Source organism: Mus caroli, unplaced genomic scaffold, assembly GCF_978045245.1.
Source record: "Mus caroli unplaced genomic scaffold, Mus_caroli_1 scaffold_8, whole genome shotgun sequence".
Lineage (NCBI taxonomy): Eukaryota > Metazoa > Chordata > Mammalia > Rodentia > Muridae > Mus > Mus caroli.
The window spans coordinates 86,477,412-86,495,112 of NW_028227263.1; the positions used below are offsets into that span (position 1 = coordinate 86,477,412).

Genomic DNA, 17,701 nt, shown 5'->3' on the forward strand with positions numbered 1-17,701 from the left:
GAAGTGGGAGTGAGTGGGTAGGGGAGCATGGCAGGGGGAGGTTATAGGGAACTTATGCGATACCATTTGAATGTAAATGAAGAAAATATCTAATAAAAAATTTAAAATAATATGTCTGTATTTGCTATTAATAGAAATGCAAATATTATTATTTCCTACACAATTAGGATGTGATAAGATTATAAATGAAACTGACATACAGTCTCTAGTCTAAATGAATGAAAGAATACATTCTAGTCGCAAGGGTCAATCATAAAGAAAGTCATTGATAGATTTAATAGAATCTGGACCCATCCAATCTACCAATTGAACAAATAAAGATTAAGGATCATAAGACTAGTATACAGGTATATAAGCACTGAGAAGAGGAACACAGGTCTAAGCAGATAGCATCATCGCAAAGTAATAATCAGTTAAAATAAGGCTTTATTTATTTCATAGAATAGCATATTCCTTTCATTGTATGGCCTTAACTTAATCAACTAGGTGAACATTTGCTTAAATAATCTGGCATTGTATCCATCTGCAATGACAGACACAGAAACTTGCCAATATTTTTCAGCCAACTCCATTTCCAAATTATGTAAATTACAGAAAGCCATCTAAAGGCAGTACATGGTGTTCTCCAAGAAAATGGTTTTGATCTCATGAACATATATCAACTTTAGTAAAATTTTAAGAATTGTAAAAAAATAAAAAGAAAATGGTAGAATATCCTTTGGTGTGCTCCATTTCTAGATTTTAGGAACTGCTGATTTAATCTTAATGTTATTTTTTCAAATGTTCTCTGATCTTTTTCTAAAGTATTGTCTTTAATAGGATCAATATATCATTCTTTACAGATAATATCAATATGTTTACTTATATAGATTGGTCTGTTGTTATTTTTCTTACAGAAGCTGGTATTCCCATAATAGCAAAATATCATAGAAGAGGATAATGCAGAAGCATCCTCTGAGGATTGAGGTATAACCCAAAGAAATTTAGAATTTATCCAATGCAAATGTATAGGTAAAGTTTCTGAGGCAAGATTGAACTGTGGGTGAGTTCTGTACTGTTTTATAAAAACGAATAGAAGCCAAGAATATGTTTGTTGTTGGTACAGTATGGTGTGGGAGAAGGAGTTGCCTCTGTGGGTCCAAGCAGAGGCATCACTAGATACTGAGGTACCAGCACGATGATGGTATAGTATAGAATAGAGTTTATTCGGGGCATGGGGACTGGAGTTTAGGGAGTAGAGGCAGGGAAAGAAAGAGAGAGAGAGAGAGAGAGAGAGAGAGAGAGAGAATGAGAATTAAAGGCAGAAAGACTAGCCATGAGCACATGAAGAGTGAGGATGGAGGGGAATGGAGAGAGCAAATGTAAGGAAGGAGCAGGTTCAAGAGGGGAGGAGAGTGAAGAGAGAAAGAGAGGGAGAGATGAAGACTGGCAAATAAACCATTTTATAGTGAGTCTGGCAAACCTTGCCTTTGCCAGATAACTGTGGCGCAGAGCAAAAACAAAATGCCAACGTTTCCCTATTTAGGTTTAATTTAAAAAGAGAAAGTGGGAATGGGTGGGTAGGGGAGTGGGGGGGGTATGGGGGACTTTTGGGATAGCATTGGAAATGTAATTGAGGAAAATACATAATAAAAAAATATATATATAAAAAAGAGAAACTAGGGAAGGCTGATGGTCAAGTAGGAATATAGTCTTTGTGTTCTTGGCCTACTTCCTGCTGATTTGATGCAAGGTATCCCTGGGAAACCTAAGAATGTGAGTATGGGAATGTTGGTCCAGTCTTAGGTGACTTCTCTGATTCCTTGATGTCCAGGGTGTATAGAACCATCTGTGGGTTTATAGGAAGGAACAGGTTCAGTACTAGAAGCATCTGTGTCTGTGAGAGAAGATAGGAACATCTGTGGCTTGCTTCTCCGGAGCTGTCCGGAATATAATAAACACCTGGACTTGACAAGATGCTGACTCATGTGCATATATAGGATACGTTGAGAATGAATTTAAGTACATTGGTAATTTTTTTCTTTTTTTTTCTTTTTTTTTTGGTTTTCTTTGACTTTTATTCTAATAAAGTGAATAGATTAAATGTATCAATATCATTAAACTACATAGTAACCATGATTTAAAAGAAAATCTATGTTTCAGTATGATACGGCCACCTGAAAATGTTTTATATGGCACTTACTAATCTCCTGAGGGTTGTACCTCCAGTGGGCCATGAAACTCTTCCAGGCCCCATCACTTAAAAACATTACCATCATTTATGGGTTTACCACACTTAATGGATCCCCCAGCACTCCAATGATTAAGCCTCTAATCCACAGCCTTTGGGCAACAAATTTAAACCACATCCAGGTAATTTTTTTTCTTAGGTATGTATATATTTGAAATCCTTAGATCTTGGTGGTTGTGAGTGAGGTGAGTCCCAATTCCAGGACCAGGAGTAGGATCCAACCCTCTAGAATAAGAACTCAGGCTATTGATTGCCAGATGTTCTTATCGGGATCAAATCTTTCTGGTCTGTGAGAAAGAAGTCTTAGTGGGTTTCCGGTAGCTTATAAATTTAGAAAGTGATAAATGTGTTCACAAAATGAATAGTCTTTAAAATAATCTTAGGGAAGATAAAAACATTCATGCAGCAGAAGAAGTGGGAAGCATTTTTTTTTCTGTCTTTCTAGGATCCTGAATATCCATAAATTTAGTATATCAAGGAAAAAATTAAGTTTACATTTGAAATACAAAGTGTAGGACTCTGAAAGGCAGCCTGTTTTCTGGTTGTGCTAGATTTAAACCCAGGAGACTCACCAGATAACTGCAAGGGACCGAAGCCATTTGCATGCTGCGCTACTAGACTACAGGCTCCTGATCCAAGGTCTCAGCTCTCCATAATTCTGTGGCGATCAGTCACATAGGGTAATGCCCCAATCCCCTCCATAGGTAAAGGATGCGACTACAGATCACATAGCCTAAAGAAAGCTCTCCATTTTAATGAGGAATCTAAAATCCTGAAGGGCTTAGCCAATTAAGCTTTCCTTCTCACTGAAAAAGATATTAAACTTCAGGCCTGCCCTGAGAAACTGGGTTATGGTTTCACTCCTCACAACTCTCCCCCCCCATGACAATAAATGCGTGAAAACCGTGGACAGTATCTTCTCATTGGGATCCAACATTTTGGAGCAATGGAGCAGGTCTTTCTTTAAAGAATCACATCTAACCTCCCACAGGAAGCTCCACTGCACTCTCTGCCAGGTCAGCTGCCTGAGCAAGCTTGGAAACTCTTATACCTGGAGAACCTGCTCTCCTCCTCTCCTTTTCTATTTGGCCCCAAGCTACTGCCTGCCCATGGGCCCCTGCAACATTCAAAGCTCTTTGGAGACATTGAGCTGGTTCTTGGCAGTTCCCCTGGGGACCTCAGAATGTGCCTCCTCAAGCCCTGAGCATGGTCATGCAGCTTCTCACAGCCCCATGCCTGCCCAGCAGTCCTGTGCGGTATCCACAATCAAACTTCCCGTGTCTCTCATCACCCAGCAGCCTGAGCACTGGGCTGGATGTGGGCCACAATATTAACCCACAACAAAGGAAATTCAAATCTTTGACCTTGTGAATATGATAGTTGATCATACAATTTAGCAACAGAAAAATCTTATGACAATCATGGGAAATGTATATTTGAACTTGAGATTATACAGTTGGATTGTTTACTGGAATGTTTACTGGCGTTAGGATAGTTTATAGGAAGACTGTTGGTTAATGTTAGGAGAGTGGCATAGCAAAGAGAAGAAATATGAAGCATTTAGTCACTGGGAACTGAGTTTAAGGAAGTAACAGAAAGTTACACTTGTGAAAGCTTACATCTGAACTTGTGTATCATTTATTGTGAAGTCTGTATAAAATCTGGCAGTCTTAACAAGTTAATGAATTTACTAATGAGCAAATAACGTTGCTTACCATTGGGTAAGGAGCACGGTCTGTTTTTTACAGCTATCAAGCTAGTTATCTTAGCAGTACATCTACTCAGAAATCTGTGAAGATTAAATTATAATCTTTAAATCATATATTCATTAAAATGACATGTTCATCTATAGTCCAATAACTAAGCAATTCCCAGGTCCCTGTTCTCTCCATGGCAACTAGGGAAAAATCAGACTGGCTATCAAGCCCTGAAAACATTTTTTTCCTCCCTCTGCCCCCTGCCCCCCACGGAGTAGATACATGTGAAATGAGAAACAGCACACATTAACATAGGCAACATAAACCATTTGACTCTCAGGGTATCTTGTTGTCCACAGTGTAGTCCAAGCCCTGGCAGTGAGAAAGACAATGGAGTGGTGTTTCTTAATTGTTGTCATACCACAATCCAGGTAAAAACTTTTCCCTGGGCCCAATATCTTGTAAGAGACCTTGGTAAAGGGATAACTGTTAGGCTGTAGTAGACTCTATCTGTCATAAACTTAAAGGTTATTACAAAACATATTTTTTTTCCGGGATCCAGCAACAATTTATTATGTGAATCGGTATAGGAAAGCTTAGGTTTTGGCTATGATCTTCTCCAGCAGAGTCTTTTTTTTTTTTCTCATGCCCCTTACTCATAGCTGAAGAGGTGGATTACAGACTGCATCCCAAATTATGTCACAGTTACTGTGCACTCCTTCATTATCTTAAGATAACAAAGAGTGTGATTTGGACCCAAATATTATAAAGAAAAGTCCTATGATGAAATGACACTGTGAAATCTATCTAACAGATATCACCAGCTTTACCCAGCTGAGAGGGGAGCATCATCTGATAGCCAGAACTGAGTGGAATGGGATAATTTCCTGTGAGTGACTCTGGGAGAGGATTCTAATCCTGTGAGTGGGAAAAACAAGTCCTACTGTTTCTCTCTTTTATGGGCAAGGCAAGCTGACAGGACAAGATGTTTGGGGGGGGATTTCTTGGTTGCCTAGCAACCTGTACTGCTTCCAATCATGAATGAACTGTGTTGGGAAGGTGGGCTTCCACTTTGCAAATGTAATGACAGAATAATTAGGAGATGAGGCAGAGGTGGTCTTTGGGCAAAGTTGATTGCCCTTATGCTTTCCACATCTGGGGAATGTAAACTAGTGTACTTCATCTGGGATTTGTCTTATTCTTCCAGATCAGTTCCTTACCTGGATCCAGAAGTTAAGTTCCTTTTCTTATTCCCCTCAAATAAATGATATTTAGCTTGAGAAACACTGTGCTCTGAGTAGCTGATGAAAAGTTCAGCCCTAGTGCCACTTCCATGTTAATGAAGCTGTTTCTTAATAAGTCAACCCCACTCTCAGACAAACACAAAGCAACATAGACAAAGGCATGCTTCATCTCCTCACCCAAAGAAGGTACTAGACAACGTGCATTCCCATGACATATCTGCCAGACTCTCTGTGCTAGACTTTCCTCAGTATAAGCATCTCATTCTGGATACAAGGTCCCCTAAGGTGTCCCTATTTCTGCCCAACTCTTCTAAGGCTCTTGGCTTATGAGTTTATTATTTTTAACATTGAAAAGAAAGTTCTGCATTAATGGCTTCCCCTTCTAGCCATTTACATCTTAGATTCTTGGAGAGTTGGCTGAGAGTATGGATCAATTCACATTTAGGTGTTCTGGCCATTGGGGATACACTTGATCATAGCTTTCACCCCACTCCATTTTTGGCTGTTTCAAAGGCTTCAAATGTCTTGTCCAGAGGGAATTTGTGGTAACTAAGGGCTTTACATTCAAAGTCTTCAACACAAGCATGGAAATTGCCATCGATCACATGTTGCAGTATCAAAACACTCCTTTGATATCCACCTCCCTCAGGGATATTTTTACTAGGGGTAAATTGATCATATCGGAGCCCATTCCCATAATCACCAGATTAAGTGGCATAGAAACCTATCTGGATGGAGGACTCTGCCCCTATGCATTCAATGGTTACCTCCAGATTGCTCCCTAGCAGAATTCCCACCTTACTGGCAAATTCCTGAGGGGTCACTTTGGGAACCTGTATGGTAAACTCCGATTCCAACTTCTATGCCTTTGATCAACCGAGAAGCGCATAAGTCAGTCATCACCACTTGATCAGCTCCCATTGCTTTGCCAACAAGCAAAATGACCATCCCAAGTGGCTCAGGTCTACACACAGGACCTTGTTTGCCAGGAAAACTGAACCTCAATAACAGGCATAGATCCCCACAGAGAGGTTCAATAAGGGCCTCTTCTTCACAGGTGACAGTGTTAGAAAAGCTTGTTGCAGAAGTCAACACAGTGCTTGTAGAATCTGGGGGTTGTGGCACAAAAGAAGATAGATGGTGTCAGGTTGTATTCCCTAATCTGACAGTACTCATCTACTTGTCATGGAATGCCAGGCTGGATAATAACCCGATCTCCTGGTTTTAGATGTTTCACTGAAGCTCCTTCTTTGTGACTATTCCAGCAGTCTCATGCCCAAGCACCATTGGCTTTTTCATAACGAAATACCCAATTCGACCATGCTCCCAGAGGTAAACATCTGAGCTTCCGATCCCCACTGGATGCGTCTTTAGAAACACCTCGTTTGAGCACAGGTCAGACATTTAGTAGTTCTCCAGGCGAATGTCTCCAGGACTATGTACCACCTTGGACAGGATCTTGCCTTTACATGGCACTGTCATGAGGCTCTCTTGCTTCAAGTGTCGGCTAGACTTGGCAGGGAGCTGGCACTTCTACATTCATCAGATTTCTGAAAATATTGATAGCAAGTCTATGGAGCTTATCTGACTTAGACAATAGCATTTATTTAATTACTTATTTGAGAATATATTTAGCAAATAAAGAGCACATAGTAACTTAATGGTAGCAGCAAAAATAAGAATACACACACACACACACACACACACACACACACACACACACACACACACATCAGCAATCTTTAACCTTAATACTTTTTAACTGCTGTGGACCAGAATGAGAAGAACCCAGAAAGCTGACAACAGTGGTAAAAACCTTACCTGAACCAAGTACCAGTGAGGAACAGTGTTACCCAGGAAGGTTTGAGTCTGTAGCATGGGCTGAATGTGTGATTATGCAGGCAAACATCTTACTCTATGCAATGTAGTGTCTCAGACAGTGTGACAGCTGGGAGCAAATGGCTGTGGGAGTATAAGCAAGGGGTTTGGGACAGATGTTGACAGGGAAAGTGGCGACTCAGAAGAAGAGTGTCCCAGGAAGAATTCAGAAGGGCAAGGTAACTGGTGAATAGCAGTTTTCCATGGCAGAAGAATGAAGAGGTACAGCAAGGCCAGGCCTGCCAACCCAAGTTTCCTTCTTCAAGCTGGAAGCCCAGGACCAGGTTGCCAGAATCTGTGTTGGGTGGGTAAGGGAAGCACCTGAAGTAGCTTTCTGTCTCTTAACAAATCAGAGGCAGTAGCAGCTGGAAGATGTGCAGAGTGCAAGAGCTAGGAGTGTCAAGTAGCCACAGGAAAGTAGTCTCTCAGCAGAACAGTGTTCCCAGCAGAATGGAGAAATGCAGTGGGGTTGGTGAGGAGCTGCTTTTCTGCTGCAGCATCTGATAGGGGAGGCAAACCAGTACAGGGAGAAGAGCAGAGCAAACAGCTGATAATAAGGGAAGGAGGGGAAAATCATACAGAGCAACAGAAGGAGAGTTATTTTGAGACTTCCAGTTAAATGGCCACGTAAAGATAATGCTTGCTGGGTACTATGACTCGGAGCTAGAAATACCCCAGTATGTGAGGACAAGCCTGCAAAGACTAATACTTCAGATGAGAATAGAGTTATTAATTACCCCTACAAGTCCTGAGGATAAAATTAGTAACTAGAGATTGACAGCCTGTCCAGATCACTAGGTGGTCAAGCTATTAACTTGGGGACTAGGCTCTAGATCGATGCACTGAATAATGGTGCCTAGTATTTTTTGCAGCATCAGGAAAGGGACTGCCTCAGACAAGAGAAAAATCTCACCTAAGAGAAAATGTCCTAGAATGAAGGGTTAGTGAGAAGACCAGTCTTAAGTATTTCATGTCTATGTCTTCAAGGACAGCAAAGTGGTGACCCCAAGATCTATAAACGTCCCTTGAGACCAGGGTATATTTACACTGACCAGCTTAGTTGTTCCCAAAGTTTATGTGGATAGATCTAACAAGTGATGGCTCTCCATGTAGCATTGGGGAATGTGAAACTTCATGTGTCTAAATCCAAGTCATTTTTTGCCAGTGTTGTGTTTTATAAAAACTACTGCTGGGCAGTAGTGACACACAATTTTAATCCCAGCACTTGGGAGGCAGAGGCAGGCGGTTTTCTGGTTCAAGACCAGCCTGGTCTACAAAGTGAGTTCTAGGACAGCCAGAGAAACTATACAGAGAAACCCTGTCTCAAAAAACAAAACACAACACAACAAAACAAAACAAAACAAAAGAAGGAGGAGGAGGAGGGAAGGAATATGTATGGTGTAGACATGGTAAGGTATTGGGTATGTGGTGCCTCTGCAGGCCCATGCTGAGGAATTCCTTTCCTCTGGGTTACCAGGTAGTATATCACGAGATAGTATAGTATAGTATAGTATAGTATAGTATAGTATAGTATAGTATAGTATAGTACAGAGCTCATTCAGGGAATTGGGTCGGAAGTTCAGGGGGATGTAAATACAGAGAAAAACAGAGAGAGGGGGAGGGAAAGACTATAATAGTATAAGAGTAGAGGCCTGCCATAATCATCGGGAGAGAGAGGGAGAGGGGAATGGGGAAAGAAAAGGTAATGAGCAGGTACAAGTAGAGAAGTGCAAGACCAAGAGAGCAGAAGACTGAGGAGGGGGAAAGCAACCCCTCTTCTACTGAGTCAGTCATATCTGCCTCTTGCCAGGTAACTGAGGGGCAAAGCCTAGATAAAATGCCAACAACTCCCATTTAATGTAATTCCTTTGTAGTTTTTCTTTGGGGTTTACACTAGTTATATTATTATGATAGCTTAAAAGACCACAAATAAAATATTCCTGTACACCTGTCTCACTTTTCTGAGGGAGATTTGATATTGCAGATGAGGTCTTTTGTATTAGTCTGTAGATGCTCCTGTAATAGAGAAGTAAAAATAGTGCAGATTAATACATCAGCTTGCTTATTTCATAGAGCAATAAAACAAAGGAAGTTAAAGTGTGGATAATTATGAATAATAAAAATAATATGTGTTTTCTCACAAAATATGTTGTAGTTCCTATAAAATGGAATCAGAACAGAATGTGAATATGATTTTTAGACTATTACAGACACAAACGTTTCAGAAGATCAGGATGCCTCACGTTCTATTTTGACTAATCATTGTGTAATTTCTGTGATCCTACTTCTCTGCTTATAAAGATGAATTGGTTAAAACACACACACACAGTTAGAGAGTCCCTAAGTTTTATGGGTTAAACTTGCACTGGTCCTTTGTATGTTAAGGAAAGAATCTGGATTTATTTTTCAAAGTATTAAAATAGAATTTTCATCAATATGTACATTTTGATACAATCTTTCCCCATAGGAAGAAGTGAGGTCAGCAGGTAGTGAGAGAGATAGATGACAATTGAGAGGATACATGACATAATCTTTACAATTCAAATGTGTTAATGCAATAATAATTATGTCCATGTCATTTGATGGATCTACTTAAATACATAGACATATAGACATTTTTCATGCCATGTTTAATGACAATCACTCTGAGATGCAGGGAGGTAGACATGCTGTAGAGTGTCATATGTCAATGCAAATGAAAAGTCATGAATTGACCTATACCCTAGGTTACATTATTGCCTCAAATCTAAATATATATATATATATATATATATATATATATATATATATATTTCTATCAATACTGCACTAGAACTTATATTTTAATGTTTTCTCCATTGTTCCCAATGAAAACTTATAGCTGCCTTTTTCATCTTGAGGGAGTTATTTTGAAAGTACATAAAACATCTTTTTCTACAAATACCCTGTATTTTGGAATGGGCAACACAAATGATAAAAACAAAGAGTACAATATATTTCAAAAGATTAAGCCTGCTGAAAACAAAAAGATACAAAAATTGTATAGAAGACCGTAAATGTTTGAAATTTTTTGATACATTTTTTGAAAATATTTTATGGAAAATCATTTAACATTTCATAATTTAGTTAGTCTGAATGGTTTATTAGGAGTTAAAGAGAAATTCAATATTTATTTTCTCCCAGTTTTATTGAATTTCCTTTGAAATAGTTAAGTTTAGAAAGTGAAGAAAAGGCACAGAGGGAGCGCCTAGCCTGAGCATCAGCAACAGACATCCTGGTTCCAGGACCCCGCCAAGTGTATTCTGCACAGGTGAGAGTATGGAATACAGAAGCTAAAAGCTTCTGGAACGGGGAGGGGGGAGACACAGAGCTTCTAAGGCAGCCCCCTTTTCGGGCCCCAGACAGCTGGCCACTTTTCTGGCCAGTGGTTAGGGATCTGACCGGCCAGAGAACCCTTTGCCTGAGCATCGGCAGCAGACATCTTTGTTCCGGGACCCCGCCCAGTGTATTCTGCACAGCCCCAGAGATTACCAGATGGCGAAAGGCAAACATAAGAATCCTACTAACAGAAATCAAGACCACTCACCATCATCAGAACGCAGCACTCCCACCCCCACCTAGATCTGGGCAATGCAACACAACCAAAAAGCTAGACCCAGATTTAAAAGCATATCTCATGATGATGGTAGAGGATATCAAGAAGGACTTTAATAACTCACTTAAAGAAATACAGGAGAACATTGCTAAAGAGTTACAAGTCCTTAAAGAAAAACAGGAAAACACAACCAAACAGGTAGAAGTCCTCAAAGAAAAACAGGAAAACACATCCAAACAGGTGATAGAGAACAAAACTATACTAGACCTAAAAAGGGAAGTAGACACAATAAAGAAAAACTGAAGTGAGGCAACGCTGGGGATAGAAAACCTAGGAAAGAAATCTGGAATCATAGATGCCAGCATCAGCAACATAATACAAGAGATGGAAGAGAGAATCTCAGGTGCAGAAGATTCCATAGTGAACTTCGGCATAACAATCAAAGAAAATATAAAACGCAAAAGGATCCTAACTCAAAACATCCAGGAAATCCAGAACACAATGAGAAGACCAAGCCTAGGGATAATAGGAGTGGATGAGAATGAAGATTTTCAACTTAAAGGGCCAGCAAATATCTTCAACAAAATTTTAGAAGAAAACTTCCCAAACCTAAAAAGAGATTCCCATGATCATACAAGAAGCCTACAGAACTCCAAATAGACTGGACAAGAAAAGAAATTCCTCCCGACACATAATAATCAGAACAACAAATGGACTAAATAAAGATAGAATATTAAAAGCAGCAAGGGAGAAAGGTCAAGTAACATATAAAGGCAGGCCTATCAGAATTACACCAGACTTTTCACCAGAGACTATGAAAGCCAGAAGAGCCTGGACAGATGGTCTACAGACAATAAGAGAACACAAATGCCAGCCCAGGCTACTATACCTGGCCAAACTCTCAATTACCATAGATGGAGAAACCAAAGTATTCCACGAGAAAAACCAAATTCACACATTATCTTTCCACAAATCCAGCCCTTCAAAGGAAAATAACAGAAAAAAACCAATACAAGGAAGGAAATCACGCCCTAGAAAAAGCAAGAAAGTAATCCCTCAACAAACCAAAAAGAAGACAGCCACAAGAACAGAATGCCAACTCTAAAAACAAAAATAAAAGGAAGCAACAATTACTTTTCCTTAATATCTCTTAATATCAATGGACTCAATTCCCCAATAAAAACACATAGATTAACAGACTGGCTACAAAAACAGGACCCAACATTCTGCTGCTTACAGGAAACCCATTTCAGGGAAAAAGACAGACACTACCTCAGAGTAAAAGGCTGGAAAACAATTTTCCAAGCAAATGGCCTGAAGAAACAAGCTGGAGTAGCCATTCTAATATCGAATAAAATTGACTTCCAACCCAAAGTTATCAAAAAAGACAAGGAGGGAAACTTCATACTCATCAAAGGTAAAATCCTCCAAGAGGAACTCTCAATTCTGAATATCTATGCTCCAAATGCAAGGGCAGCCACATTCATTAAAGACACTTTAGTAAAGCTCAAAGCACACATTGCACCTTACACAATAATAGTTGGAGACTTCAAAAAACCACTTTCATCAATGGACAGATCGGGGAAACAGAAACTAAACAGGGACACAGTGAAACTAACAGAAGTTATGAGACAAATGGACTTAACAGATATCTACAGAATATTTTATCCTAAAACAAAAGGATATACCTTCTTCTCAGCACCTCACGGGACCTTCTCCAAAATTGACCATATAATTGGTCACAAAACAGGCCTCAACAGATACAAAAATATTGAAATTGCCCCATGTATCCTATCAGACCACCATGGACTAAGAATGATCTTCAATAACAACATAAATAATGGAAAGCCAACATTCGCATGGAAACTGACCAACACTCTTCTCAATGATACCTTGGTCAAGGAAGGAATAAAGAAAGAAAAAAGAATTTTTAGAGTTTAATGAAAATGAAGCCACAACATACCCAAACCTATGGGACACAATGAAAGCATTTCAAAGAGGGAAACTCATAGCTCTGAGTGCCTACAAAAAGAGAGCACACACTAGCAGCTTGACAACACATCTAAAAGCTATAGAAAAAAAAGAAGAAAATTCACCCAAGAGGAGTAGACGGCAGGAAATATTCAAACTCAGGGGTGAAATCAACCAAGTGGAAACAAGAACTATTCAAAGAATTAACCAAACGCGGAGTTGGTTCTTTTAGAAAATCGACAAGATAGATAAACCCTTAGCTAGACTCACTAGAGGGCACAGGGACAACATCCTAATTAACAAAATCAGAAATGAAAAGGGAGACATAACAACAGTTCCTGAAAAAATCCAAAACACCATCAGATGCTTCTACAAAAGTCTATACTCAACAAAACTGGAAATCCTGGATGAAATGGACAAATTTCTAGACAGATACCAGGTACCAAAGTTAAATCAAGGTGAAGTTAACGATCTAAACAGTCCCTTATCCCTAAAGAAATAGAAGCAGTCATTAATAGTCTCCCAGTCAAAAAAAAAAAAAAAAAAAAAAGCCCAGGACCAGATGGGTTTAGTGCAGAGTTCTATCAGACCTTCAAAGAAGATCTAATTCCAGTTCTGCACAAACTATTCCACAAAATTGAAGTAGAAAGAACTCTACCCAACTCATTCTATGAAGGCAAAATTACTCTGATACCTAAACCACAGAAAGATCCAACAAAGATAGAGAACTTCAGACCAATTTCCCTTATGAATATAGATGCAAAAATCCTCAATAAAATTCTTGCTAACCGAATCCAAGAACACATTAAAGCAATCATCCATCCTGACCAAGTAGGTTTTATTCCAGGGATGCAGGGATGGTTTAATATACGGAAATACATCAACGTAATCCATTATATAAACAAACTCAAAGACAAAAACCACATGATCATCTTGTTAGATGCAGAAAAAGCATTCGACAATATCCAACACCCATTCATGATAAAAGTCTTGGAAAAATCAGGAATCCAAGGCCCACACCTAACCATGATAAAAGCAATCTACAACAAACCAGTACCCAACATCAAAGTAAATGGTGAGAAGCTTGAAGCAATCCCTCTAAAATCAGGGACTAGACAAGGCTGTCCACTTTCTCCATATCTATTCAACATTGTACTTGAAGTCCTAGTCAGAGCAATTCGACAACAAAAGGAGATCAAGGGGATACAAATTGGAAAAGATGAAGTCAAAATATCACTTTTTGCAGATGATATGATAGTATATATAAGTGACCCTAAAAAATTCCACCAGAGAACTCCTAAATCTGATAAACAACTTCAGTGAAGTAGCTGGATATAAAATTAACTCAAACAAGTCAATGGCCTTTCTCTACACAGAGAATAAACAGGCTGAGAAAGAAATTAGGGAAACAACACCCTTCTCAATAGTCACAAATAATATAAAATATCTTGCCATGACTCTAATTAAGGAAGTGAAAGATCTGTATGATAAAAACTTCAAGTCTCTGAAGAAAGAAATTAAAGAAGATCTCAGAAGATGGAAAGATCTCCCATGCTCATGGATTGGCAGGATCAACATTGTAAAAATGGCTATCTTGCCAAAAGCAATCTACAGATTCAATGCAATCCCCATCAAAATTCCAACTCAATTCTTCAACGAATTAAAAAGAGCAATCTGCAAATTCATCTGGAATAACAAAAAACCTAGGATAGCAAAAACTCTTCTCAAGGATAAAAGAATCTCTGGTGTAATCACCATGCCTGACCTAAAGCTTTACTACAGAGCAATTGTGATAAAAACTGCATGGTACTGGTACAGTGACAGACAAGTAGACCAATGGAATAGAATTGAAGACCCAGAAAAGAAACCCACACAGCTACGGTCACTTGATCTTCGATAAGGGAGCTAAAACCATCCAGTGGAAGGACAGCATTTTCAACAAATGGTGCTGGCACAACTGGTTGTTATCATGTAGAAGAATGCGAATCAATCCATTCCTATCTCCTTGTACTAAGGTCAAATCTAAGTGGATCAAGTAACTTCACATAAAACCAGAGACACTGAAACTTATAGAGGAGAAAGTGGGGAAGAGCCTTGAAGATATGGGCACAGGGGAAAACATTCCTGAAGAGAACAGCAATGGCTTTCACGGTAAGATCAAGAATTGATAAATGGGACCTCATGAAACTACAAAGCTTCTGCAAGGCAAAAGTCACCATCAATAAGACAAAAAGACCACCAACAGATTGGGAAAATTTCTTTACCTATCCTAAATCAGATAGGGGATTAACATCCAATATATATAAAGAACTGAAGAAGGTGGACTCCAGAAAATCAAATAACCCCATTAAAAATGGGGCTCAGAACTGAACAAATAATTCTCACCTGAGGAATACCGAATGGCTGAGAAGCACTTGAAAAAATGTTCAACATCCTTATATCATTAGGGAAATGCAAATCAAAACAACCCTGAGATTCCAGATCATGCCAGTTAGAATGGCTAAAATCAAAAATTCAGGTAACAAGAGATGCTGGCGAGGATGTGGAGAAAGAGGAACACTCCTCCATTGTTGGTGGGATTGCAAGCTTGTACAACCAGTCTGGAAATCAGTCTTGCGGTTCCTTAGAAAACTGGACATAGAACTACCGGAGGATCCAGCAATACCTCTCCTGGGCATATATCTAGAAGATGTTCCAACCGGTAAGAAGGACACATGCTCCACTATGTTCATAGCAGCTTTATTTATAATAGCCACAAGCTGGAAAGAACCCAGGTATCACTCAACAGAGGAATGGATACAGAAAATGTGGTACATTTACACAATGGAGTACTACTCAGCTATTAAAAGGAATAAATTTATGAAATTCCTAGGCAAATGGATGGATCTGGAAGGCATCATCCTGAGTTAGGTAACATATTCACAAAGGAACTCACACACCATTGCATACACTAGCAAGATTTTGCTGAAAGGATCCAGATATAGCTGTCTCTTGTGAGACAATGCCGGGGCCTAGCAAACACAGAAGTGGATGCTCACAGTCAGCTATTGGATGGATCACAGGGCTCCCAATGGAGGAGCTGGAGAAAGTACCCAAGGAGCTAAAGGGACCTGCAGCCCTATAGGTGGTACATTATGAACTAACCAGTACCCCTGAGCTCTTGACTCTAGCTGCATATGTATGAAAATATGGCCTAGTCGGCCATCACTGGAAAGAGAGGCCCATTGGACACACAAACTTTATATGATGTCTTTTTTTTAATAGATTAGAGTACTCTATTATGTAACTTAACCTTATTTTGCGTATCTATTCTTCAGGTGAGGGGACTCTGGTTTGTTTCTAGTTTGTGGAAATTATGAATGAAAGAACTATTAGTATATTGGAGCAAGTATTATTGTGCTACAGTGCAGCATCTTTGGGGTGTATGCTCAGGAGGATTATAGTTAAATCATCAGGTAGAACTATATGCAGTTATTTTTCTTTTTTAATATTTTTATTAGTTATTTTCCTCATTTATATTTCCAATGCTATCCCAAAAGTCCCCCATACCCTCACCCCCACTCCCCTACCCACCCACTCCCACTTTTTGCCCTGGCTTTCCCCTGTACTGGGGCATATAAAGTTTGCATGACCAATGGGCCTCTCTTTCCATGATGGCCGACTAGGCAATCTTTTGATACACATGCAGCTACTTGTTAGTTCATATTATTGTTCCACCTATAGGGTTGTATTTCCCTTTAGCTCCTTGGGTACTTTCCCTAGCTCCTCCATTGGGGGCCCTGTGATCCATCCAATAGCTGACTGTGAGCATCCACTTCTGTGTTTGCTAGGCCCCGACATAGCCTCACAAGAGACAGCTATATCTGGGTTCTTTCAGCAAAATCTTGCTTGTGTATGCAATGGTTTTAGTGTTTGGAGGCTGATTATGGGATGGATCCCTGGATATGGCAGTCTCTAGATGGTCCATCCTTTTGCTCAGCTCCAAACTTTGTCTCTGTAACTCCTTCCATGGGTGTTTTGTTCCCAATTCTAAGAAGGGGCAAAGTTTCCACACTTTAGTCTTTGTTCTTATTGAGTTTCATGCATTTAGTAAATTGCATCTTATATCTTGGGTATCCTAAGTTTCTGGGCTAGTATCCACTTATCAGTGAGTACATATTGTGTGATTTCCTTTGTGATTGGGTTACCTCACTCAGGATGATGCCCTCCAGGTCCATCCATTTGCCTAGGAATTTCATAAATTCATTCTTTTTAATAGCTGAGTAGTACTCCATTGTGTAAATATACCACATTTTTTGTATCCATTCCTCTTTTGAGGGGCATCTGGGTTCTTTCTAGTTTATGGCTATTATAAATAAGGCTGCTATGAACATATATCCATTTTTTTAAGAAACCACCAGATTGTTATCCACAGTGGTTGTAGATATGAGTAATCAACCAAGGACATCAAGCACTCTCCTTCAAGGAACTATGAAGGAAATTTAAAGAAGGAGTTAGAAAAACATAAAATCCTGTAGCATTACAGACAGTACACCATCAGTACTTAGCCTATTTAAACTAAATAATAATTTATACTGGACCATACACAGGCTGTAGTCAGGAAACATGTTAAAAAATACTTGAAAGCTGTGGAATTTTGCCTCTTGTATATAAATACTATCCAGATATTCACCAATGATTTGATGGTGTTACACCAATAGCAAAATTCAATATTTATTGACTGAATAGATGGATGTACATGTTGTTTTTAGGTAAGTCATGCCTCTGTAAATGTAATACTGCTATTTTACATGTTCTTGATGATAGTCATTTCTGGCATGATTTGAAAATACATCACTCTTTGCTGAGATGTCTTTCTACTGGCTATGATTTCCCCGTTTCTTTCTTACTGGCTGTTTTTTTTTTTGTCTTTATGTTACTATGTTTATTAGTGATTAGAAATGGGATAACATGGAGAAAATTGTGGCTCAAAAATATTACGAATATACCAGTTGCAATGTCTTGTTTTTTAGGATCATTTCAGCAGAGTAGATGCAGTAAACTATAACCTACATGATAGTTTTCATCCACCAATCTGCTAGCCACTGGAAAATATTTCTCTAACAAG

The 17,701-nt window shown here is 39.2% G+C and overlaps 1 long non-coding RNA gene and 1 pseudogene across 16 annotated transcripts in view; one reads left to right on the forward strand and one right to left on the reverse strand.

Annotated features, from left to right (window-relative positions):
* The window catches only part of LOC115031543 (uncharacterized), a 513,648-nt gene that overhangs the window by 256,765 nt on the left and 239,182 nt on the right, over nt 1–17,701 (forward strand). For 14 of the 16 annotated variants that reach the window (XR_015047920.1, XR_015047934.1, XR_015047931.1 and 11 more), the window contains one exon: nt 897–966. This is a non-coding gene — a long non-coding RNA (uncharacterized LOC115031543). Of the gene's footprint in view, nt 1–896; nt 967–4,741; nt 4,848–17,701 lie in introns of all 16 variants that reach the window. The other 2 variants (XR_015047929.1, XR_015047933.1) reach the window with 2 other exon arrangements.
* On the reverse strand, nt 5,613–6,662 carry LOC110297951 (sorbitol dehydrogenase pseudogene; annotated as a pseudogene).